Source organism: Chiloscyllium plagiosum, chromosome 7 (assembly GCF_004010195.1).
Source record: "Chiloscyllium plagiosum isolate BGI_BamShark_2017 chromosome 7, ASM401019v2, whole genome shotgun sequence".
In the NCBI taxonomy this organism is placed as follows: Eukaryota; Metazoa; Chordata; class Chondrichthyes; order Orectolobiformes; family Hemiscylliidae; genus Chiloscyllium; species Chiloscyllium plagiosum.
The window spans coordinates 80,631,608-80,659,374 of NC_057716.1; the positions used below are offsets into that span (position 1 = coordinate 80,631,608).

General features: G+C 40.8%; 1 protein-coding gene across 3 annotated transcripts in view; it reads left to right on the forward strand.

The window, feature by feature from the left end:
* The first annotated feature begins 23,042 nt into the window (after positions 1-23,042).
* The window catches only part of LOC122551728 (rho GTPase-activating protein 15-like), a 737,256-nt gene continuing 732,531 nt past the window's right edge, over positions 23,043-27,767 (forward strand). For all 3 annotated transcript variants that reach the window (XM_043694095.1, XM_043694097.1, XM_043694098.1), the window contains exon 1: positions 23,043-23,119. The gene's annotated coding sequence lies outside the window, so the exon portion shown is untranslated. The remainder of the gene's footprint in view (positions 23,120-27,767) is intronic.

The window sequence follows — 27,767 nt, forward strand, 5'->3', positions numbered from 1 at the left end:
CTTCTTAATAACCCTGTCAACATGGGTGGCAACTTTCAAGGATCTGTGTACCTGGACACCAAGATCTCTCTGCTCATTTACACTCCCAAGAATCTTACCATTAGCCCAGTACTCCAGTTACTCCAGCATTCCGGTTACTCTAACCAAAGTGAATCACCTCACACATGTCCGCATTAAACTCCATTTGCCACCTCTCAGCCCAGCTCTGCAAGTTACCTATGTCTCTCTGTAAACTACAACATCCTTCATCACTATCTATAACTCCACCAACATTAGTTTGTCTGCAAATTTACTGACCCACCCTTCTACGCCTTCATCCAGGTCTTTTAAAAAAAAATGATGAACAGCAGTGGAGCCAACATCTGACCCTTGCGGTACACCACTAGTAACTGGACTCCAGGATGAACATTTCCCATCAACCACCACTCTCTGTCTTCTTTCAGCAAGCCAATTGCTGATCCATACTGCTATATCTCCCACAATCTCATTCCTCCACATTTTGTACAATAGCCGACTGTGGGGAACCTTATCGAATGCCTTGCTGAAATCCATATACATCACATCAACCAGTTTACTCTCATCTACCTGTTTGGTCACCTTCTCAAAGAACTCAATAAGGTTTGTGAGGCACGACCTACCCTTTACAAAACTGTGCTGACTATTCTTAATCAAATTATTCTTTTCTAGATGATAATAAATCCTATCTCTTATAACCTTTTCCAACACTTTACCAACAACTGAAGTAAGGCTCACTGGTCTATAATTACCAGGGTTGTCTCTCCTCCCCTTCTTGAACAGGGGAACCACATTTGCTATCCTCCAGTCTTCTGGCACTATTCCTGTAGACAATGACGATTTAAAGATCAATGCCAAAGGTTCAGCAATCTCCTCCCTAGCTTCCCAGAGGATCCTAGGATAAATCCCATCTGGCCCAGGGGACTTATCTATTTTCACACTCTGCAGGATTTCTAATTCCTCTTCCTTGTGAATCTCAATCCCACCTAGTCTAGTAGTCTGTATCTCAGCATTCTCCTCGATAACATTATCGTTTTCTAGAGTGAATACTGTCAAAAAATATTCATTTAGTGCTTCCCCTGTCTCCTCTGACTCCGCACACAACTTCCCACTACTTGATTGGCCCTAACCTTACTCTCATCATTCTTTTATTCCTTGAATGCGTATAGAAAGCCTTAGGGTTTACCCTGATCCTATCCGCCAACAACTTCTCATGTCTCCTCCTGGCTCTTCTGAGCTCTCTCTTTAGGTCTTTCCTGGCTACTTTGTAACCCTCAAGTGCCCTAACTTAGTCTTCACATCTCATCCTAACATAAGCCTTCTTCTTCCTCTTGACCAGAGATTCCACTTCCTTTGTAAATCACGGCTCCCATGCTCTACAGCTTCCTCCCTGCCTGACAGGTATATACTTATCTAGGACACTCAGGAGTGTTTCCTTGAATAAGCTCCGCATTTCTAATGTGCCCATCCCCTGCAGTTTCCTTCCCCATGCTATGCTTCCTAAATCTTGCCTAATTGCATCGTAATTGCCTTTCCCCTAGCTATAACTCTTGCCCAGTGGTATACACCTATACCTTTCTATCACTAAAGTAAACATAACAGAATTGTGATCACTATCACCAAAGTGTTCACCTACTTCCAAGTCTAACACCTGGCTGGGCTCAGTACCCAGTACCAAATCTAATGTGGCTTCGCCCCTTGTTAGCCTGTCTACATATTGTGTCAGGAAGCCCTCCTGCACACACTGGACAAAAACTGACCCATCTATAGTATTCGTACTATAATGTTCCCAGTCAATATTTGGAAAGTTGAAATCCCCCATGACAATTACCCTGTCTCTCTCACTCCTATCGAGAATCATCTTTGCTATCCTTTCCTCTACATCTCTAGAACTATTTGGAGGCCTATAGAAAACTCCCAACAGGGTGACCTCTCTTTTCCTGATTCTAATCTCAGCCCATACTACCTCAGTTGACGAGTCCCCAAACATCCTTTCTGCCACTGTAATATTGTCCTTGACCAACAATGCCACACCTCCCCCTATTTTACCACCTTCTTTGTTCTTACTGAAACATCTAAATCCTGGAACCTGCAACAACCATTCCTGTCCCTACTCTATCCATGTCTCCAAAATGGCCACAACATCGAAGTCCCAGGTACCAACCCAAGCTGCAAGTTCACCCACCTTATTCCGGATGCTCCTGGCATTGAAGTAGACACACTTCAAACCAACTTCTTGCTTGCCGGTGCCATCTTGCGTCCCTGAAACTTGATTTTGGACCTCCCTACTCTCAACCTTTTCTATACTCGAACTACAATTTTGGTTCCCATCCCTCTGCTGGATTAATTTAAACCCACCCCAATAGCCTTAGCGAATATCCCCCCCCCAGGGTATTGGTAAGCCTCTGGTTCAGATGAAGACCATCCTGCTTGTAGAGGTCCCACCTACCCCAGAAAGAGCCCAATTATCCAAGTATCCAAAACCCTCCCTCCTGCACCATTCCTGTAGCCACGTGTTCAATTCCTCTCTCTCCCTATTCCTCACAACAACTCTGTTCGTCCTACCTCTAAGCTTCCATCCTAGCTCCCTGTATTTCTGCCTTAAATCCCCATCTCTCTTCCTACCTATGTCGTTGTTGCCTATGTGGACCACGACTTGGGGCTGCTCCCCCTCCCCCTTAAGGATCCCAAAAACATAATCAGAGACATTTACAGACAGACTCTAACCTTACACCTTTAATGCATTGTCTGAGCTGAGATGTCTTTTTTTTAATGAAACTTTAAGTTATCTCGAGAATGTGACTTGAAAGAATTTCTAGGATTAACATATTAATGAAGTGAAAACTGCAACACATTCTAAAAGATGAAAGACTTAACAGCAATCTTGGGTTGTTCAATATATCATTTGTTATAAACTTTTGCTATAAATTTTGTGTCTTATGATCCTGTTCCACAGCTACCTGATGTAGGATCGATGCTCCGAAAGCTAATACTTCCAACTAAACCTGTTGGACTATAATCTGCTGTTGTGTGATTTTTAACTTTGTCCACTCCAGTCCAACACTGGCAGCTCCACATCATGACTTTACAAAGTGACAGAATTCTGGTAGAATGTGCTAATGGATCACAAATCCACCTTTAGCACAGCGCTGGGAATGTTTCCTGTTCCTTCATGAACATTAAAACACTCAAAAGGAGCAATAGGCATCATTTTAATTAGAGCTTGATGTTTAAACAGAATTATATAACTATGGTAAATAACAAAGACATGTATTTTACTAAAAGGTACATGCGACACTCGTGAGCAAATGAAAGGTAGAACATCTGAAGTATTTAAATCTTAACTTTGTTCTTCCATTCTACATCATTCTTAAGATTCTGTAACTGGGTACTTGTACTTAAGATGGTATCTTGTGTGGCAATATTACATCTTTTCACTGCACTCCTGTACTTTTGTACTTGACTACATGTGACATTAAAAAAAAAGAAACTTGTCGCTGTGAAATAACATTCTTATGCATAGATGCATGTGTCCAAAAAGAGTTTGGGTCTGGCAGTCAGCAAGAGTTTGGAGGTCAGGGGTCAGAGTTCAGGAGTCTGGTCCAACATCAACAACAGGTGGGCAACATTGGGGGCCTGGGAACAACAGTGGGTCTAATGCAGAGCCAGGTTATCGGGTCTTGAATTGTGGGGAAAAGTGTATCAGGTCCCCGATATATATTAGATCAGGGTCTTGGAAAGGTGTATTTGGGCATGTGTGAGGCACGTTTAATAGTTATTTGAATAGTTACTCAAAAGTTAGACTGTGTATTTAATAATATAACCATTCCTGAACAATTTTGACTTAATTTTGTTGGAACTTCTCAAATTCCCAATTTAATTTTCAGAGGAACCTTTCAGCGGAAAATTCAATTCCTTGAATTCCTTCTGAGAGCCCTGCAGAGTCCTCAGGTGCACCATTGATTCATACTGGCATAATGACTGGCCTGCAGAAAATCAAGGCTAGTGTTTTATACTCTTGGGCTTGGAAAGAAAGTCTGATGCTCAAGCAACATTAATGAAAAATCATTGGTAGGTGATGCATAGTAGGCATAGAGATCATGAGAACTTGGGTGGTGAACATCTGCCATCCATGTAGAATTTGAGTACTTATGATGGACAATTGAAACCAGACAAAACACTTAAGATACATATTGAGTAAGATATCTCATTGCCTACTCAATTCAGTAAACTTCCATTTGGGGACTATAATTTCTGCAGAACTGTGTGTGGTTCATGTAACTTTTAATGGTTTTGTGTACATGGGGCAAGCAATCTGTTTCATTCTTTAAAAAAAGGAATTGACACCATACTGAAAGCGTATTGCATGCTGCATGTATTTTTGCTCATGTGTGTTGTGAACTTAAGTGTGCTTCCTTATGTATGCTATGGTCAACATAATACCAAGGGAGTAACACTGGTGAATGGGTAATCATAACAACTGAATGTACAGTTTACTTAAATCTGCAATATTGAAGCGGTTTCCATTACTTACAAAGCATGTGTTGGTGTTATGTTGAATAGTTTTCTTTAAGGATTACATGGTATATCATCTTTTTGACAGAACAAGAGAGAACTACAACAATGATTAAAATGAAGATTTGTTTGGATTTCACTTCTACCTCTAGCTATTAAAAGTCCGAAGTTCAGGAATTTGTTCTTCATGCAAAATGCTTTTTCTAATCTACTGGTTTAACCAAGCCTAAGAATGTCTGTCCTTATATTTCCTTATGTGAGTTGGTTTAAAACGTTGCTCTGTAACATCCCTCTTGACCAATCTAAAGTACTATAACTATAATATTTCCAATCAATATTTGGAAAGTTAAAGGCCCCCATAACAACTGCCCTGTTTCTTGCACTCCCAAGCAGTATCATCTTTGCTATCCTTTCCTCTACATGTCTGGAACTACTCAGAGGCTTATAGAAAACTTTCAACAGTGTGACCTCTTCTTTTCTGCTTCTAACCTCAGAATGTTTTAGACAAATAAATGGTAGAAACATAGAAAATAAGAATAGGAGTAGGCCTTTTGGCCTTTTGGGCTTGCTCCTTCATTCAATATAATCTTGCCAGAGCGGCGAGGAGAGAAGGAGAGATGAAACGAGGGCTGCCAGGAGGGATGAGTTTTCCCGCATTAAAAGGGAGAGGTGTGAGGGAGGAGCAAAGGACTTCCGAGAAGTCATATATTTGTGTGGTTGTGTTACCCGAAACACTACTCAGGTAGTGTCTCCCACTCATCCTCCTCCTCTAACCAAAAAAAAAATGGTTGCGTGCGCCAGATTGGCAAGGTAACGAGTTCATTTTTTATTCCTTATTTTTCAACAGTCTCTTTGGGAATTTAGAATAGTGGGAATGGAGGTTAGGGCAGTTGAATATTCCTCCTGCAGAATGTGGGAGGTAAGGGTCACCACTAGTGTCCCTGCTAACTACAGTTGGGAAATGCACCCAACTCCAGCTCCTCAAAAACCGCATTAGGGAACTGGAGCTGGAGCTGGATGAACTTTGGATCATTCGGGAGGCAGAGGGGGTTATGGAGAGGAGCTACAGGGAGGTAGTCACTTCTCAGGTACAAGAAAAAGGCAGATAGGTGCAGTCAGGGGACGGAAAGGGAACCGGCAGGCTGTGCAGGGATCCCCTGTGGTTATTCACCTCAACAATAGGTATACCATTTTGGATACTTTTGAGGGGAATGACTTACCAGGAGAAAGCAGTGGGGCACAGGGCTCTGGCACAGAGTCTGTCCCTGCTGCTCAGAAGGGAAGGGGGAAGAGGAGCTGAGCAGTAGTCATTGGGGATTCCATAGTTAGGGGGACAGATAGGGGGTTCTGTGGGAACGAGAGAGAGACTCACGGTTGGTGTGTTGCCTCCCAGGTGTAAGGTTAGAGTCTGTCTGTATCCCAACCTTGGATCAGACTGATTCTATTTCCAACATACAAATTTCTAAAATGCTATGTGGATTGATTGCCTACATTGACTGCTCGCAGATTGCGTGCTTTTTGAGCAAAATAAAATATATCTACAAATATAATTCTGGAAATGCAAATTAACCCTATCGACTTGTGTGCGTGTATACATGAGAAGAGTCAGTGTGTGCATGTAAATGTGTACGTGTCAGTGTGTGTGCATGTGAGAGAGTGTATGTTTGCATATGTGTATGCTTAATAGAGTGTGTGCATGAGAGTAATGGAATATAAGTCTGTAAATGGGTGTGAGTGTGGGAGGGTGTATGTGTGTGTGTATGAGAGAGAGCGTGTATGATAGAGGGTCTGCGTGAGTGTGAGTATGTAAGAGAGAGAGAGAGAGAGAGTGTGTGTGTGTGTGTTTGTGTTTGTGTCTATAGTATAGTGGGGCCACCTGTAATGGGACATGAACCCAAGGTCCCAGTTGAGGCTATCCTCATGGGTAACGAACTTGGCGATCAGCCTCCGTTCGGCCACTCTGCATTGTTGCATATACCAAAGTCCGCCTTAGAGGATTGTCACCTGAAGTTCTGAGGCTGAATGCCCCTGACCACTAAAGTGTTTCCCGACTGAGAGAGAGCACCCCTGTCTGGCAATTGTTGTGCGGTGTTCATTTATCCATTGTCATAGCACTTGCTTGGTCTCGCCAATTTACCATGCCTCAGGGCATCCTTGCCTGCATTGTATGAGACAGACAACGTTGGCTGAGTTGCATGAATACCTGCTGCGTACATGGTGGGTGGTGTCCTCACGAGTAATGGCAGTGTCCATGACGACACTGACACGTCTTGCAGTGGTTGCCATGACAGGGTTGTACAATGTTGTGGTCGAAGTTGTCCTGAAGGCTGGGAAGTTTGCTGCAAACAATGGTCTGTTTAGGGTTTGGTGGTTGTTTAAACACGAGAAGTGGAGGTGTTGGGAAGGTCTTGGTGGGGTGCTTATCCTCATCGATAATGTGTTGCAGGCTGTGAAGAACATGACATAGTTTCTCCACTCCCAGGAATTACTGGACAATGAAGAATACCCTATTGGTTGGATCCCATTTCTGTCTCCTGAGGACGTCATTACAGATTTTTGCTGTGGCACGTCAGATTTGGTATTTGATGAGTTGAGCGTCATACCCTGTTCTTAAGAGGGTGTCCTTCAGCATCTTCAGGTGTCTGTCACATTTCTCCTCATCTGAACAGATTCCTGTGTATGTATAAGGGCTTGTCTGTTTTAATATGTTTATGGTGGAAGCTAGAAAAAATGCAGTTTTGTGAGGTTATCCATGGTTTTGCAGTAGAGTGAGGTACTGAGGAGCCTGCCCTTGATGGAAACGCGTGCGTCGAAAAATGAGATAGATATTAAAGAGTAGTCCATGGTAAATCTGATGGTGGGATGAAACTTGTTGATATCACCATGTGTTTGTTTCAGTGGCTCCTCGCCATGGGTCCAGAGGAAGAAAATGTCGTCAATATATCTGGTACATAGTATTCAGATCTGTTCAGATGAGGAATGCGACAGACACCTGAAGGTGCTGAAGGACGCCCTCATAAGAACAGGGTATGATGCTCAACTCATTGCTTGCCAGTTCTGGTGTGTCACAGCAAGAAACTGTAATGACCTCTTCAGGAGACAGACATGGAATGCAACCGATAGGGAACCCTTTGTTGTCCAGTACTTCCTGGGAGTGGAGAAGCTATGTCATGTTCTTCACAGCCTGCAACACATTATCAATTAGGATAAGCACCTTGCCAAGACCTTCCCAATAACTCCACTTGTCACCTTTAAACAGCCGCCAAACTTTAAACAGATTAGTGTTCGCAGCAAACTGCCCAGCCATCAGGACAACATCGACCATGACACTGTACAACCCTATCATGGCAACCACTGCAAGACGTGTCAGAGTGTCGACATGGATACTACCATTAGACATGAGGACACCACCCACCATGTATGCAGCAGGTACTAAAATGACTCAGCCAATGTTGTCTATCTCATACGCTGCAGGTAAGAATTCCCTGAGGCATGGTACATTGGCGAGACCAAGCAGAGACTACGACAATGGATGAATGGACACCGCGCAACAATTGCCAGACAGGGATGTTCTCTCCCAGTCAGGGAGCACTTCAGCAGTCAGGGACACTCGGCCTCGAATCAACCTCGGGTGACAATCCTCCAAAGCAGACTTCGTAATATGCAACAACGCAGAGTGGCCGAACAGAGGCTGAGAGCCAAGTTCACTGCACATGATGATGATCTCAACAGGGACCTTGCGTTCATGTCATACTACAGGTGACTTCACTATACTACAGGTGACTTCACTATACTATACAACCTCTCTCTCTCTCTCTCTCTCTCTGTCTGTCTCTCTCTGTCTCTCTCTCTCACACACACACACACACTCTTACACACTCTTACATACTCATGCACTCATGCAGACCCTCACTCATGCACACGTTCTCTCATACACACACACGTGCGCGCATATACATACCCCACACACACACCCACGCAAACACCCTCTTACAGGCTTATGCTCTGCCACACTCATGCGCATACTCCACCAAGCATGCACACATGCAAACATACACTCTCTCATGCATATTCACACTCACAAGCACACACTCATGTGCACACACACATATATAAGTCTATGGGGCGAATTTGCATTTGCAGAATGGGTGGCATGGTGGCAATGGGCGGCACGGTGGCAATGGGCAGCATGGTGGCATATGGGCAGCACAGTGGCACAGTGGTTAGCACTGCTGTCTTACAGCGCCAGAGACCCTGGTTCAATTGCTGCCTCAGTCAACTGTCTGTGTGGATTTTGCACATTCTCCTCATGTCTGTGTGGGTTTCCTCCGGGTACTCCGGTTTCCTCCCACAGTCCAAAAAAAATGTGCAGGTTAGGTGAATTGGCCATGCTAAATTGCCCATAGTGTGAGGTGAAGGGGTAAATGTAGGGGAATGGGTCTGGGTGGGTTGCTCTTTGGAGGGTCGGTGTGGACTTGCTGGGCCGAAGGGCCTGTTTCCACACTGTAAGTAATCTAATCTAAAAAAAAACTGTATTTGCAGATACATTCTATTTTGCTCAAAAAACACACAACCTGCAGGCAGTGAAAGCATATGACATTTTAGAAATTCCTACTTTGGAAATAGAACCAGTCTGACTCAAGACTGGAATCCAGACAGCCTCTAACCTTATACCTTTAATGCATTGCCTGAGTTGAGATGTCACCTTTATTTTATAAAATCTTAAGTTATCTCAAAAATGTGACTTAAAAGAAGTTCTGGGATTTGCATATTAATAAAGCGAAACCTACAATCCATTCTAAAATATGAAAGACTTAACAGCAATCTAGGGTTGTTCAATATATTGTTTTAGTTGCATGACACTGTAATTTTTTGCTCTAAATTCTGTGTTTTATGATCCTACTTCACGGCTACCTGATGAAGGAGCGGTGCTCCAAAAGCAAGTACTTCCAATTAAACCTGTTGGACTATAACCTGGTTTTAGATTAGATAACTTACAGTGTGGAAACAGGCCCTTCGGCCCAACAAGTCCACACCGCCCCGCCGAAGCGCAACCCACCCATACCCCTACCTTTACCCCTTACCTAACACTAGGGGCAATTTAGCATGGCCAATTCACCTGACCTGCACATCTTTTGGATTGTGGGAGGAAACCGGAGCACCCGGAGGAAACCCACGCAGACACGGGGAGAACGTGCAAACTCCACACAGTCAGTCGCCTGAGGCGGGAATTGAACCCGGGTCTCTGGCGCTGTGAGGCAGCAGTGCTAACCACTGTGCCACCGTGCCGCTGGTGTTGTGTGATTTTTAACATTCTAAAGAGTGGAAGATGCAGCTACATATCGTTTGATATCCAGCTCACCTTTGCAGCACGCTATATAATACCTGACCAGAGGAAGAGACTTAATTTGATCACTGCTTAGAGTAAATTCTCGTTCTTTTTAAAGTCAAAGCAAGAATTTCTTTCCTCACTCCCACTTCCATTTATTTCTCATATTGGTGACAGACGGTGTCCTATTTAGTTAGAGTCAACTGTCACCGACACAAATGCAGCACCTCAATGCATCTCCTGAGAAATCCATATGAATAGCATCATAATTTCAATCCTTGATGCTGAATGTCTATGCTCTTTCTAGAAGAGCACATTGCACTGGATACACTACAGGCAGAATCTTCTGACCCCAAAAGAGGTCTGGGAGGAGGCGACAAGTATATTTTATTAAGGAGGAGGGATATCTGGTCTCCACTGCTTTCTCATCTTCAGCTGAATTAAGTTCTCAGCAGAAAGGGTCATCTTTCCAGCCTGCCACTAACTGGGGTCCTTCAGTGGTCAATTAATGACAGTTCAGTAGTCAGCCCACTACAAATTGAACCCTGGCAAAAACCTAGCACGTCGCTCATTTGGGGAAGTGGCATTAGGACACCATCAAATGCACCCAGTGCCTCATCAAGATCATGTATGTAATAAAAGGGTTAGCCGTTGAAACCACCTTACTGTCTATGCGCTAACTCCTGACTCCCCTGCACTCACATGGAAAAAGATGGATTAATTAGGAAAGGTCAGCATGGATTTCTAAAGGGAAAATCATGTTTAAGTGACTTGTCAGAATTTTTGAAGAGATAATGGAATAGGTGAACAAGGGTGACTACTATTATGTGGTATGCACAGATTTCCAGACAGCATTTGAAATAAGCCTCATAGTAGACTTGAGGGAAGTTGCAGGTGATGGTAGAAAAGTGTGGATACAAAATTGAATAAGTGATAGATAACAGTAATGATCAATTAATTTTTTTTAGACAAGAGGATGGTTTGTAGTGGAGTTCCTTAGTGGTCAGTATCGTAACCCTTGCTGTTCCTGATATATATTAATGACCTGGTCTTGGTGTGTGGGAACAACTTCCAAATTTGGAGGTGATACTAAAGCTGTTAGAACTATAAACTGAGAAGGAGAGGGTGGAACTCCAAAAGGACATTGTAAGTTGGCAGAGTGGGTGGATAGATGGCTGATGAAGGTCAATGCAGAGAAGCATGAGGGGATGCAGTTTGAATGGAAAACTGCTGAAGGATGATATAAAAAGGGATACAATTCTGAAGGTGGTGCAGGTGCAGACAGAATTAGGTGTATATGTGCACATTTAATAAAAGGTGGCAGGACACGTGCAGAAGGCAGTAAGTAAAGCATACAGTGTTCTTAACTACTTTAATAGACCTTGGACTACAACAGCAAGAAGGTAATGTTGAATTTGTACATGACACTTGTTCGACCTCAGCTGCAGTATTGTGTACAGGTGTGGGCGCCACATTATAGGAAAGAAGCAATGCAATGGGAAATGAATGTTAAGTAATGAATAGTTATTACACTGACAAAAGCAATGATAAAAATGGAGGTAGTGCAGAAGCAATTTACTTGAATGGTTTCAGATATGGAAAAATTCAGCTAAGAGGATAGACTGAAGATGTTGTGACTGTTCACCCTGGAGAGAAGAAGGTACAATTCAATGAAGTTTCCAACATTTATTTGTAGTCACGATGCATAGATTTTTGCAAACAATCTGCAATAATTTGAAAAAAAAGTGTTCCCATTTTTATATGACTGCTGATCAAGGTCCTGATAATTTATTGCTTGCTTTTTCAATGGTTTCCACTTAATGACTAACATTATGTCATAATTTAGCTACTTCACCCCAGTTTCCAGAAACTTTGTTTGGTGTTCTTATTATAAAATCAAAACCAGTAAAAAGAAAGATGGAAATTGAAAAGGAAAGTAACATTCAGTCAGTACTTGTGAAAAGAACAAACAAAATGTTTTCTTGTGGTGTTGAAAGTTTACTGCAGTATCAGACTTCAGGAAAGGACCAGCACTTGAAACAGCATCAGAACAGAATGAGAGAGGATGACCTTCAATGTGCTGTTAAGAAAAGCAGGAGACTTTTGAAAGGCTGAAATGATAAAGGAAACATATAAGTTTTCTGAAAGACAGGGAGATAAAGGAAGGGAAACTTAACACAGCAGGTATTGATAAGATCAGGGTAAAAGGAAGAAGGCAAGGCTTTACACTATGTGAATTTGAGAAATTTGGACCTGTTGCAGGATTCAGTAGCCTTGAAAGAAAAGTAGGCTGACAGCAAAAGCAAATATGCACCGGCTAACAATGTGGTGTGGCAGAAATCTTCACCTCCAAACTGTCAAGTCGCTTCCCCTGCCCCCAGGCAAGTAGTGTCAACCTGCAACATCAACAAATCTTACCATGAAGAAAGTGGAGGATGGAGTGAAGATTTAGGAAATTTGGTGTTAATGTCAGAAGGCAGCAGAGCACCTAATAGCAAGGTAAAGTGCTTATTTGGAAATATCTGTGAAAATGGGGAAGGCAATTGAAGTGGTACATGACAGGAGGAATGATGAGGGTCCTTTCTCTAGTGTAGGCCAGGTCAAAATCGGGGATGTATTTTTAAGGTGAGAGGAGAAAGACTTAAAATGGATACACAGTGTATCTTTTTTGACATAGAGAGTGATTTGTATGTGGAATGAACTGTCAGAAAAAGTGGTGGATGCAAGTACAGTTATAATGTTTGAAAGACATTTAGATAAGTTCATGAAGAGGAATGGTTTGGAGGGATATTGGTCAAGTGCAGGCAAGACGAGTTTAGTGTGGAAACATGATTGGTGTGGACTGGACTGAAATAGAAAGGTCTGTTTCCATGCTGTATGAACCTATGCATTTGTGGCCAGAATGGATACATACTGCATTGGAGTAATCTAACCTATATTTGGTTTCCCCAGGAAACAGCACTATCAGCAGCAGGAAATTGGAAAAATATATGCAAATTACAGCTTTGCATGGCAGACCTGTGCCTATGGAATAAGTGGAAGTATGGTCACATGTCAATCTTGTGCCTTCTCAGGGAAAACTGCCAACTGTTATAGAATACTCTTATGGAATGTGGCTGTCGCTTGCTGGGTCAACATTTGCTTATTCCTAATTACCCTTGAAGTTTTTGCTTGGCCATTTCAGAGGGCAGTTAAGAATCAACCACATCATCGAGAGTCTGAAGTCACATGTGGGCCAGATCAGGTAATAAGGTCAACATTTCTTCCCTAAATTAGTGAACCAGATGAATTTTTGGTGACAGTTGACTACAGTGTCATGGTCACCAATGCTGACACTAAGATTTTTGTAATTTTTTAACTTTTATCAATTGAGCAGCAACCCAGGCTTCAGGATTCTTGTGGGGTAAAATCAATGACGGCAGATGCTGGAAACCAGATTCTGGATTAGTGGTGCTGGAAGAGCACAGCAGTTCAGGCAGCATCCAAGGAGCTTCGAAATTGACGTTTCGGGCAAAAGCCCTTCATTCCTGATGAAGGGTTTTTGCCCGAAATGTCGATTTCGAAGCTCCTTGGATGCTGCCTGAAGTGCTGTGCTCTTCCAGCACCACTAATTCAGGATTCTTGTGTCAGTTACATTGTCAATAGAACACAAATTGCCCCTCAAACAATTTGTTTCCTTTAAAGATATTACAGTTAACTGCATTCATCTGTGTTTATTTATTACTCTTTGTTCTGATATTTAAACGCTGTTTACTGTCGATTCCTTGTCAGTCCTACCGAGGAATTACATCAAACATATCTTTTTACTCTTTCTCTCTGGAGAAACTGACTGCCCTCCTCCATGTTTCTGGATCTTTTGTTGCTTTTATTTCCATTATGCCAATAAGCGTAAATGTGCAAACTTTGATTAAAACAATCCCTCCTGGGTTGTGCACGACAAATTCAGTAATAATGAGATTTTTTTAAAACTTAATTTCAAAAGGTTTTGCTTAACATGTAAGATGTGTCATCTATCCAAATGAATCTAATTAAATGAACAATTCAAGGCACGCTAGCAGGAGAACTGAAGTTACTGTCACGCTGACCTCACTTCATTCAAGTTGGAGTTATGATCAGCTGAAAGTACAATATCTGCCTTTCTTTAGGTGTTAGGCAAAAGTGAAGACTACTGGAGATCAGAGTCGAAGATTGTGGTACTGCCAACACACAGCCAGTCAGGCAGCTTCCGAGGAGCAGGAGAATTGATGTTTTGAGCAAAAGCTCGATAAAGGGTTTATGCCCGAAACGTCAATTCTCCTGCTCCTCAGATGCTGCCTGACTGGCTGTGCTTTTCCAGCATCACACTCTTCGATCTCTTTAAGTGTTACCTTTTCTAAAAAAAACTTCAAATTAACTTAATCAATGATCGAGTTTTTTAAAAAATTATTCACTTGGTTGTCATGGTTGAGTGACATGGGCATCAGTGGCTGACCCAGCATTTATTGCCCTTGCCTAGTTGCCCTCGAGAGGATGACGATCAGCTGTCTTCTAGAACTGCTGCAGTCCTTGCATAATAGGTAGACCACAATGCCATTATGGAGGGAGTACCACGATTTTGACTCAATACCACTGAAGGAATGGCAACATATTTCCAAGTCAGGCAGGTGAGTGGCTTGGACAGGAACTTGCAGGTGGTTGTGTTCCCATCACACAAATATCCATCTTCCACGCTTCTCAGTGGTACACACCAAAATTTTGTTAAATTTAAAGCTTAAGTTTCTATCTCCTCTGCTGAATTTGTTTCCACATTTACAGTCCTTATAAAAGATACATTGAACATTATACATTCTAAGGGAGGAGCTGTGTCCCATTGAAGAGCCGTATATGCTGAAAGCTCAAATTGAAACAAAGCTATACAGTAATATTGCTGCCAATTTAGACAACAAAATGTAAACTGATAACTTTGACACTCAGGATATTTTGAATCTGTCATTGTCAAAACAAGTTTCAGAGCAGCAGTTATTGATTGTGGCTCAGAAACGGAAAAGCATCACTTAAGCCATTGGACATGAGATTTAATGTCACAATTTGTGAATTTATGCACTTAGACTGCAAATTGTGCAACATGTGCTGAATACTGCCACTTGGCATGAAAAGGCCTTCTGCCATTGACTAAAGTTTCCTTGATGTTAACTGTGCATGACAGGAGTCAATTTAGTTAGCCAAACTGCATTTTTTGAGTTTCTTAAAATGTAATTCGTGTACTATAAACCTGATTTGAAATTTATCTGTAAAATTGCTTTTGGTTTCTTGCAAGCTGTCTTGGGATTTCCTGCAATGTTTCAGTGAGACAATTTGGACAAAAAAACTCACTTGCGTGTATTTTAAGCTGTCACATTACAACACACAAATTCCCTCAATTGGTTTTGTTGTTTAAGAAATACCTGCCAACACTTTCTGCTGTTAAATTATGCAATTCCAAATTATGCAAAAGACCAGTTCACACCCATATCCGAATAATGTGCCAATGTAGATGCATACCTCATGCCACCTGCTCTTATCTTTTTATTACTGGGTTACAGTTGGTCACAAATAATCTGGAATGAAATTCTATGGTTCTGAAAGATTTGAATCATCACCATTCCTCCCTCATCATGTTCAGATAAAGTAAGCAGCTAAGGTGGCTTTAGCAAAAGACAAACTTTTGCTTTCAACATAATGGAAGAAGGAAATGTAGAGTATAGTCTGGATCTCCCATTAAAAATACATTATGAATTAGGGTCTTGATAAGATGTCTTCTCTTCTATGGCATTATATTCAATGGTATCTTCTCTATGCCATTTTATTCATTAAAGCCTGTTACTGTTCACTGGCAAGGGTGTAGATCACATATTACTATATAGTGGTAATGATGACAAGAGCCATACAACCTGCAGCTAGCAGTCATAAATACCGGACATAAAGCTGAGCATTAGTAGGAGCTAGTGAATGACAGACTTCAATTCTGATTTATGGACTGCATCATAGACTGGAACAGCCAAAATTGAAAATTTAGAAAGCTAGAAGAAGGTCCACAACAATATATATGGAAAGCAATCAGGAGATGTAGCAGGCTGAGAGCAAACGTTGAACCTTTGGATGGTACAGACACAAAGGTTGAACTCTACAGTTCTGAGGAAGGGTCACTAGACCTGAAACATTAACTCTGATTTCTCTCCACAGATGCTGCCAGACCTGCTGAGCTTTCCCAGCAATTTCTGTTTTTGTTTCTGATTTACAGCATCTGCAAATCTTTTGGTTTTTACTGAACTCTATGATGCAGAGATAAGGGTAAATGGCAGTAAAAATAAAGTCATTTTCAAAGTAGATACAGAAATGAAATTATCTATCATTCTGGATTGAGGCTAGGGATCTTTACAATGCCTTCTATCCCGTTATGAAACTGAGATACTAAAATATAAGTGGTCATATGCATTTACTATAATGGAAGTGAGATTTCAGAAATCTCGTACCTGATTCCTTTTCATTATGATTCTTTATTGAATGGACCTGCTTATATTGTCTTAATCATTCCCTGGTTGGCAGACGCTACAGAAACACCAGCCCCAGTGTTACAAGAAAATGGAGAAGACCCTCTTCTTCGTTTAAATACAGAAGCTGAAAATTGCAGGAACAGAAAACACCAACAAAAGAAAACAATAGCTACCAGAGGGTGTTTCAGACAGTGGTTTGCTCTTTCAGCACACAGTTACAAAGAAAGAATGATTTGGAGACGCCGGTGTTGGACTGGGGTGTACAAAGTTAAAAATCACACAACACCAGGTTATAGTCCAACAGGTTTAATTGGAAGCACACTAGCTTTTGGAGCGTCACTCCTTCATCAGGTGGTAGTGGAAGGATCAATCCTAACACACAGAATTTATAGCAAAAATATACAGTGTGATGTAACTGAACTTATACATTGAAAAATTGATTGTCTGTCAAGCCTTTCATCTGTTAGAATATCATGATAGTTTCACTTCTTTCATGTATAAATCACAAAACCTTTTTTTAAAAAATTGCATTCTCAGGTTAGCTGTTAACAATGATGATAGCTAGACAATATGTTAAAGGTGTTAGCCCCTGTGTTCTCTGCCTATGCCATGATGTTCAGATTGATCCTAATCTAAAAAGTGAGATAATCGTGTTTTACATGAATTCATGCAGTTTTTGAGCCCAGAGTTCTACATGAATGCAGTTGTTGAGCAAAATACAATGTAACCCTGCAAGTACAAATTCACTGCACAAAATATATGTCTTTGTCTGTCTGTGTATGTGTGTCTCTGTCTGGGTTTGGGGTTGTGAGTGTAAGAAAGTGTATGTGTGTGTGTAGTGAGTGCAGAGTGTCTTAAGTCTGTGAGGGGATGCATGTGTGAGTGTGGGAGTGTGTGCATCTGTAAGGGTGTGTGTGGGTGTCTGTGTGCTCGTCTGTGTATATGTGTGTCCATGTGTATGTATGTATAGGAGTGCCTGTATGTGTGTGTGAGAGTGCGCGTGTGTAGGAGTATCTGTGTGTGTGTATAGTGCAATGGTGGTCACCTGTAATGTGACATGAACCCAAGGTCCCGGTTGAGGCCCTCCCTTTTTAGTGAGAATTGGAGTGAGCTTGAAAAGGAAAGAACTCAGTAAGAACTGAAACAATCTAATCACCTCAGTGAGGCTAAGAAACTAAATGTTCAACTTTTAGCAATCAACCAGTGCAAGCAAATTTTGCAGGGTGAAAATTTGCAGAAGGTTTACAAAAGTCTCACACTCAGAAAGTCAATGTTCTCATCCTTCACTGCTGCTACTGTCAAGTCCTTGTGTGTGATACAGCCTAAAGTCTAACTGTTACCAGAAGCTGCCATTCTACAGCAAGAAAGCATAGAGGACATGTGGGACATAGAAAAGAACAGAATATGCTATTGGATATTAGTTCCTCAAGCTTCTTGAGGTGCAGGGAGTGCAGAAAATGGAATAAGAAGGTTTAGAAAAAGGTTTGAAAAAAGGTCACTGTTCAATGTTAATGATGCAAGTGGAATACTATAAAAGATTTTGGGGCTGGAGAGGATGTAAAGGTATTTTCCCAGCAGCGGTCAATTAAAGTGGTCACCACTGGCACGGATAACCTTTAAACCCAGCAGCCAATCAGTAGCCCAGTTGCCTCAACAGTGTAATTGCAGCGGCTGCAGCTGTCACCTGGGGCTGTAGCTCTCCAAGAGGGCGAAGACCCATCAGGGGAAGCAATAGCCTGGGTCCACAACAAGGGACAGGTGTGGAGCGAGGCTAAGTTAGCAGTGGAGTTTTTTGCACTGTTGTGTTGCTTCTCACAGCTAGTATGCAGGATCACGCAACATGCTCATAATATCACCAGCATTAACATCACAGGAAACCTGAGGGCATAACAGTTTCAATTTCTATGTTAACTGGAGCTAACTGAATCATGACATGCCAATGGCAATTAGTTACGGTCTGTATCAAAACAGCTTTCTATTTACCCAATTACAGAAGCATATAGCTGTACTAAATATCTGTTAAACGTTTCAGTGTTACTTTATCCATATCTATTTCTTATGCTTTGGGAATTAAGTATTGCTGCATCAGGAACAAATACCATTCTGATAGCAAAGACTCAACACAATGGCAAATGACGATGGCAATGTGGTAAACAACAGTGGCCACTTCTAACAGAATGTAAGTTCTCAGTACCATTACACATTTAAGCTTTGCTGAAATTCAGCCAGTCAGCATTTGCTCTTGGCATTGTCACCATTAGTTCCACTCGCTCCTACTCCCACCCCCAACAACAGCCTAAAACCCACCATTCTTTAACCCTTTTCAGTTCTAAAGAGGAATCATATCGGATTCAAACATTAACTCTATTTATCTCTCCACAGTTGCTATCAGACTTGCTGAGTTTCTCCAGGATTTTCTGTTTTATTTAAGAAAACACCAATGATTATCACACAACATTATTACACAGCAACCAGGAGCAAGACAACTAAGTTGTCAACAAAGAACAATTGATAGCAACTCATAACTCTCCAATGGGGAGATGATCACTAGTTCAGGATGAGTTTAGATTAGATTACTTATAGTGTGGAAAAAGGATATTGAAGGATTTAAGGTGAGAGGGGTAAGATTTAAAAGGAACGCAAGGGGCAGCTTTTTTGCACAGAGGGTGATGTGTGTATGATACAATTACAACATTTAAAAAGCATCTGGATGGGTATATGAATAGGAAGGGTTCAGAGGGATATGAGCCCAAATGCTGGCAAATGGAACTAGATTACTTTTGGATATCTGGTTGGCTTTGACAACTTAGACTGAAGGGTCTGATTCCGTACTGCTCTGTTCTATGACTCTAGCGAATCTAGAATTTCATTGTAATTCTGAGAAAACCCTCCATTGTCTATGGTGCAAGTTTTAAATGAGATGATAAGCAGGAGGCCCCTTCTGTCCTCTCAGGTGAATGTAGAAAGTCCCTTGCTGCAATTCGAAAAAGAGTCAAAGAGGTGTCCTAATCATTTCTTATATCTCAATGAGCAAAAGGCTGTCTATTCAGGGACCTCACTGTTGTTTGTCAGCTATTGCTGTTGCTAATTGTCCCCAGCTTCCTGTATTCCAACAGAGGCACTCTTTCAAATAGTTAAAATGCTTCAAAATGCTTTATGACCTATTAATGAATTATTAAAACAGCTGGAGAATGATATTAGTAAAAGAAAACATCACAGTAGTACGGCAGAAAATTTAGTATAAACTGAAACCGTTACTGAACAAATCTTCAGAAAGATAAGGAAGGGCCGCAAGAATAAAGGTAAAATAGTTCAGAATAAAGTAGATAATAAATTAGATGGAAAAGAAACCTCTAGAAATAATGCCAAACAGCATTATACAAAGAGGAAAGGTAGATTTCAGGAAATGCGGATGATGTTTTGATAGAAACGATAGCAACTGACAAGGGAGCTTATGGGAGCCCCCTCAAATAATGTGCATCGCCTTAAGAAGGATGGACTTGAGGAAGTGTTTTCAAGTAAATTATCGCTGCCAAATAATAAAGCTAACATTGTGAATTTGCTAATTATGAAGGTATAGTTCGAGGACAATTGTTGATTCAGCCAATAAGCCTTATGGAGGTAGAACAAGCATTGGGGAGGATAGACCTCAAGACTGTACCAGAGCCAGATGGCATGGATTATTAAACCTTAAAGGCACTTTATAATGAGCATATTACTGAACTCTTGATATTTTATTCCTTGTGGATTAAAACAGGGGTAATACCCGACTGTTTTAAGATAAGTAGGAGTACCTTAATTCCCAAGAGTAATGAAATAGAAGAACTAAAATGCATAGATAATTGGAGGTCTAATACTGTTGGATAAGAGTATTGAATAAAACAGGTGACAACGAGTCTTCCTGTTTCACTCCTCCTGCTACCATGATTTTATTTGTCCGACAGTATGGCCTTCAATGCGTGTATAATTATTGGAGTATAAATTTGTAATCCCGAGATTATAAAAGGATCTATATAAATGAAAATCCTTTAACTTTTTCTAAAATTACATATTTTTCTTAATTCCAGACCACTGTTTTAAACGTTGCCCTGATAAATATATGTGCAGTTGAGCGATTTATCCTCAGTAATAATAGAAAGGCCGTTCCTCAGAAGACTAATTCTGATTAAGATTAGTTTTTACTGTGGGAAAACAGAGTTGAATTTATACTGGGTGAGGATGAGAGGTGGGAGGGACTGAGCATTGGTGTGGAAAGACTAAGTCAGAAATTATATACTGAGAGGATACAACTATGGAGATTTGGGCTTTGCTTCTATTTCTCTACGTAAAATCATTTGACTCATTAGGTGTTTGGCCATACCAACTTTAATGAGCTATAAGGAGAGGCTAGTTAAACTCCAGTTGTTTTCTCAGGAACGGCATAGGCTGTGGGGAGATTTGACAGAAGTCTATAAAATTATGAGATACATAGGTAGAGTTGACATTCAGAGTCTTTTCCCCAGAGTTGAAACGTCTAATTTTAGGGGGTATGCATTTAAGGTGAGAGGGGGAAGAGGTCAAAGGAGATGTGAGGGGCAAGCTTTTTACACAGAGGGTGGCGGGAGTCTGGAATGCACTACCAGGAGTGGTGGTGGAGGCAGATAAAATAAGGGTGTTGAAGGGACTTTTAGATAAGCACATGAATATTCAAGGAATGGAGGGATATGGACCAAAGGCAGACAGAAGGGATCAGTTTAATTCAGCATCATATTTGTGGGCCGAAGGACCCGTTCCTACGCTGTTCTACATTTAAATCTGAAAGTAAACGGGCCATTATATAGCATTTATAAAGTCAAAAAATGGCAGAGGTTGGTAATTTGGTGTAAAAACAAACAGAATAGAAATACTGTTAGCATGTGTACAGATCAGTTAAAGTTTCAGTTGTGCATTCTCTGCAAGACTGAAAGCTGTTACAAATGATTATCATATACCATGACAAGAACAAAAAGGGAGGGGATAGGAAAAGACATACACCCACAGGGGAAGCATACTTTGCTATAGCTATCTTCAATTTCTTTCATTATGCCCTTATTGTTCCAGGTTACTATCTTTTTACACTTTGCAGTTCCATTCCTGAGATTCCATGGAAGTTGTTTAGAAAAGCTGTTAATTTATCAGAACTGAATTTTTGACTTCTCTTTTCTTCCCTTGGTATTGTTTAACCTGATGACTGTTTTGAGGATTTTGATGGGCCTCTAAAGTGATTTTTGCTCATTTGGCAGTTTAACGCAATTCGCTTCTGTTAAACCTCTAACAGTTTTTCAAAACTAGTGTTTCTTAGTATCATACAAAAGACAATTTGGTCATGTTTTTGACAGCCCCTCAATATTAAATTACAATCGGGTCAGGGATACAATTTAAAAATAAAAGTATTTTGAAGATTAGGAGAATTTTTTTTCTCTCTCTCAGAGGAGTTTTGAACTTTGGAATTCTCCTTTTCAGACTGGGTCAGTGAATATAATCAATTCAGTGCCATTTTTTGATTAACGTGAGAAACTTGAAAAGGTTCAGAAAAAATTTACAAAGATGTTGCCAGGTTTGGAGGATTTGAGCTATGGAGATAGGCTGAATAGGATGAGGCTGTTTTACCTGGAGAGTTGGAGACTGAGGAATAACCTTATTGAAGTTTACAAAATCACGAGGGTTAAGGTGAATAGACAAGCTCTTTTCCCCTGGGTAGGGGAGTCCAAAACAAGAGAGCATAAGTTTAAGGTGAGAGGAAAACTATTTAAAGAGACCTAAGGAGTGACTTTCCTGCTGATGGTGATGCATGTATGGAATGAGTGACCAGAGGAAGTGGTGGAAGCTGGTACAATAACATCAGTTAAAAGACATCTGGGTGGGTAGTAAGGGTTTAGAGGGATATGGGCCAAATGCTGGCAAATGGGACAACATTAATTTAGGATATTTGGCCAGCATAGATGAGTTGGATCGAAGGGTCTGCTTCCATGTTGTATAGCTCGATGATTATATGACTTTATAATAAGGGTAATGGGCACAAAAGTGAAGACCACAGTCAGTTCAGCCATAACCTTATGGAACTGTAGGGCAGATTCAAGGGGCTGAATGGCCTACTCCTAATTGTATTTCCTATGATCCTTGCCTGGATTAAGTTCTGTTCAAAGATACAACCTGTTACAGCAAGGGCAAGTAACATTATTATTCATGCAAATATAACTCTACATTTCTAAAATGAAACCTGCTTATTAAACTGGAACATCTAAATGTTCAAAAAATATTTTAGTCAGCAGTTGCTAAATATGATCAGAAAAAGAAGAAGTTGCCACAGGTGGCAATAGAAGGTTTACATTCACATTAAGGCTAAATCCCTAGTTTCCACCTTAATTGATAAATATGTATGACATCAGAAAAGCTTTCTCTTGTTAGCTGACAAAGGGTTTTTTTTTTCAATTCTATATGTGACACAGTATTTCAAAACAGTGCAGCACAAGTGTTAATGGGTTTTGCAGTTATTTGTTCTACAGTTTTAGAAAAATTAACATTGAACTAACAGGATGTGGTTTAACTTTGCAGATTGTGTGTAGGCACTGTATCTTTCATCCACAACGTACGCCCTGCAAGATTTTTTGCAACAATTATTGCGTTATATGCATGTGACCACTGGTAGGTTCCTTTATTTGGTAAAACGTTCTCAAAACCGTTGTGTCCTAATGGCAGTTTGAACAGACAAAAGTAAGCTGAGGACTAGGTAAGAACATGCTATTTTAATCTAACTTTAACCAGCAGTTATTGGCTTCTTTCATTTAACAGATGTTGTGGATGGCATTGGATCTGGCCATCATTGTGGAATGGGTATTTTATTTCTTCTCTGATTTGCTGACTTATTCAGTTGCACATGTTGCTCAATGCCTTTGGCACAGATGTAAAGCCAAGTGTGTTTTTTTCTTCAAGGTTACTGTGGACAATATATACTTGTGGAGAAAAAGATATTTCACATGTAGTCACATTTGATGAAGTTATTGTGCATTTCAATATTCTGTGCAAAGTTAGACTTACAGTAGATGATCTGCATTTCTACATTTAAGGAGTGTGAAATCCAAAAACAGAAGCAGATATTCTTAGACAAATAAATTTAAATTGAATCGACATTTCAATATATGGTTCATGTTTAAATATGTATATATGATGACCACTGGAGGAATTTCTATTTTTAAACTAAATACATGCGTTACTTTCACACTGTGTCTTCACTTTTGACGTTACTTGCAAACCTAAAAATGTTCTGCTCTGCAGCTTGTGTTCAATTTGCTTCCCTCTCATCTTATTGTAGGGACGTAGCTATGACCCAAATGTGCATAGGCCCAGAGCTGCATCCATTTTAGGTATATCACCTACCTCATGTGTGTCCTTGATTAACTTCTTTCTAACATTTGCCTGCCTTCACAGATAAAAACTAGTTTCATCCAGATCTTTTGACATACCCTGCTGACTGCGATAAGATTATTTTTCTCTGTAAGTAAATCAAAGATGGCTTTATGCTTAGATCTCAGAATTGTTAAAGCACAGGAGCCGACCATTCAGCCTATCATGTCTGTACCAGCTCACCGAATGAGCAATACATCTTATGCCATTTCTCAAACTTTTCCCTGTAACCCTGCAATTTCTTTTCAGTAATTAATCCAATTTCCTATTGACTGTCTTATTTAAAACCACCTTCATCACACTCTTGGGCATCAAAGAGCTTAACCACTGCCTGATCAAGAAATTTTGCCCTTTTTTTTGCCAATTATTTTCAATCTAAGACCATTCACCAGTGGAAGATATTTTCCTTATTTCCTGTCCCCAGATACTTCATGATTTTGATTATCTCTACCATATCTCCTTCCACCTTTCTCTTATCCAAGGAAAACAGTCTCATCTTCTCCAATCTATCTATGTAAGTGAACTTCCTCAGACCTGAAGCCATTCCTGTGAATCTTCTCTGCACTTTCTCTAATGTCTGCATCCAATATTGAATACAACACTACAGTTGATGTTAAGTTTAATATGTCCTTTTTGATTTTGTATTCCATGTCCCATTTCAGCATAGGATACTGTAATCCTTAAACACACGTACAAACTGTCCTACTACCTATAAAGACTTATGCAGATATGCACCCAGAGCCTTTTTAGAATTGCACTCTTTATTCCACATTGTCTGTATAGTTCTTCCCACCAAATTGAATTATTTTACACTACTCGGTATTGAAGTCCACCCACTCCACTAACTTGTACATGTATGTTTGATGTTCTACACTTCCCTTACAGTTTACAATGTTTTCAATATTTATCATCTGCAACTTTTGTACTCCAAAATTTGGATCAGTAATATTTTAGAAAGAGCATCTTAAGAACACCATCCTTTGGGGAACTCACCACAAACCTTCCCCTGGTATGAAAATTTCCAAAAACACAGATCTCTTTGCTATCACTCAATTTCTGTATCAATGTTATTGTTCTCTAACTTAAGCTATAACTTTGCTCACAAGTCTGCAGTGCTGCATTGTATCATATGCCATTAACATGACATCAATAATATTGCTCTCATCAGCCCTATCTGTAAACTCTTCAAATAAAAATCTCCAGCAAGTTTATTAAACAAGATTTTACTTAACAACACTATGTTGGTTTTCCTTAATGAGGACACATTTTCCAAAGTGACTACTATTTTTGTCCCAAATTACTACTTCTAGAAACTTGCCCACCATGAAATCCAACTTGACTAGTATACAATTGCTGAGCAAATTTGCACATTTCTTCAAACAAGGGTATAATATTTGCAATTTTCCATTCTCTGATGACCAAGTCATCCCCCATGTCAAAGGAAGACTTGAAAATTGTAACCAGTGCCATTGCAATTTCTTCCCTTAGTACATTTATTTGTATCTCATCTATTCCTGACAGTTTATACACAATATCTAAACTGCCTGTTTATCAGTTTTAAATGCTTCACATGTTCGAACTACTTCCTTTTATGCCATGACCTGGGCAGTACCTTCTTCCTTGCTGAAGACAGATACAAAGAATACATTAAATATCTTGGTTATGTCCTTGCCCCAGAACTGAGTCAAAGTTAAGCCAAGGTTTTCTACTTTTAGAAGCTATGGGCAATGTTTAAGGAAGGAGATGAAGGTCTCATCTATTACCCAAGTAGCCATTGAGTCCTATGTCACATGCTTTCAGGAAGGCCAATTTCATTATTCAGGCACTTGACAGCCTTCCCTCAGATCAAGAGTCAAGGGATGAAAGTTTTAATCATGAGGACCTGTCAGCAAATCACAGGCCAGGAGATATACTGAAAGGGGATGGTGGTGGCTGTTGCCAGTACAACACTCATCCTAGTATTATCACTGGTTCCCAGGACAATGGTGAGGGATGACAAATAAGATGTCCTGAGGAAGAGGTGCAGGGTTGGTAGAAAAGGCAGGGATGGGTGGCTCTGAGTTTACTTTTGCACTTTCCTATGTCTTGAACCAGTGATCAAGTATTGAATGCCTTTGAATAAAGAACCACACCCACTACCCATTGATCCCATCACTCCCCAAGCAAACGTATATGTAATTACTTGTGGTTTTGTTTAAGATAAAGAAGGAAGCATATGTCAGGTATAGAGAGGATAGGTCGAGTGAATCCTTAGAAGAGTATAAAGGCAGTAGGAGTATACTTAAGAGAGAAATCAGGAAGGCAAAAAGGGGACATGAGATAGCTTTGGCAAATAGAGTTAAGGAGAATCCAAAGGGTTTTTACAAATATATTAAGGACAAAAGGGTAACTAGGGAGAGAAGAGGGCCCCCCAAAGATCAGCAAGGCAGCCTTTGTGTGGAGCCACAGGAGATGGGCGAGATACTAAACAAGTATTTTGCATCAGTATTTACTGTGGAAAAGGATGTGGAAGAGATAGAATGTAGGGAAATACATGGTGACATCTAGAAAAATGTCCATATTGCAGTGGGGGAAGTACTGGATGTCTTGAAATGCATCAAAGCTGGATAAATCCCCAGGACCTGATCAGGTATACCCAAGAACTCTGTGGGAAGCTAGGAAAGTGATTGCTGGGCCTCTTGCTGAGATGTTTGTAACATCGATAGTCACAGGTAAGGTGCCGGAAGACTGGAGGTTGCTTTACGTGGTGCCACTGTTTCAGAAAAGTGGTAAGGACAAGCCAGGGAACTATGGACCAGTGAGCCTGACGTCGGTGGTGGGAAAGATGTTCGAGGGAACCCTGAGGGACAGGATGTCAATGTATTTGGAAAGGCAAGGACTGGTTAGGAATAGTCAACATGGCTTTATGTGTGGGAAATTATGTCTCACAAACTTGATTAAGCTTTTTTGAAGAAGTAACAAAGAGGATTGATGAGGGCAGAGTAGTAGGTGTGATATATATGGATTTCAGTAAGGTGTTCAACAAGGTTCCCCATGGGAGACTGGTTAACAAGGTTAGAACTCATGGAATACAGGGAGAACTAGCCATTTGGATACAGAACTGGCTCAAAGGTCGAAGACATAGGGTGGTGGTGAAGGGTTGTTTTTCAGACTAGAGGCCTGTGACCAGTGGAGTGCCACAAAGATCGGTGCTGAGTCCACTACTTTTCATCATTTATATAAAGGATTTGGATGCGAGCATAAGAGGTATAGTTAGTAAGTTTGCAGATGACACCAAAATTGGAGGTGCAGAAGGCAGCGAAGAAGGTTGCCTCTGTTTACAACAGGATCTGGATCAGTTTAATTTAGATAATTGTGAGATGCTGCATTTTGGGAAAGCAAATCTTAGCAGAACTTATACACTTAATGGTAAGGTCCTAGGGAGTGTTGCTGAACAAAGAGGCCTTGGAGTGCAGGTTCATAGCTCCTTAAAAGTCGAGTCACAGGTAGATAGGATAGTGAAGAATGTGTTTGGTATGCTTTCCTTTATTGGTCAGAGCATTGAGTACAGGAGTTGGGCGATCATGTTGCGGCTGTACAGGACATTGGCTAGGCCACTGTTGGAATATTGAGTGCAATTCTGGTCTCCTTCCTATTGGAAAGATGTTGTGAAACTTGAAAGGGTTCAGAAAAGATTTACAAGGATGTTGCCAGGGTTGGAGGATTTGAGCTATAGGGAAAGGCTGAACAGGCTGGGGCTGTTTTCCCTGGAGCGTCAGTGGCTGAAGGGTGACCTTATAGATGTTTACAAAATTATGAGGGGCATGGATAGGATAAATAGACAAAGTCTTTACCCTGGGGTGGGGAGCCCAAAACTAGAGGGCAAGATTTAGGGTGAGAGGGGAAAGATATAAAGAGATCTAAGGGGCAATGTTTTCACGCAGAGGGTGGTCTGTGTATAGAATAAGCTGCCAGAGGAAGTGGTGGAGGCTGGT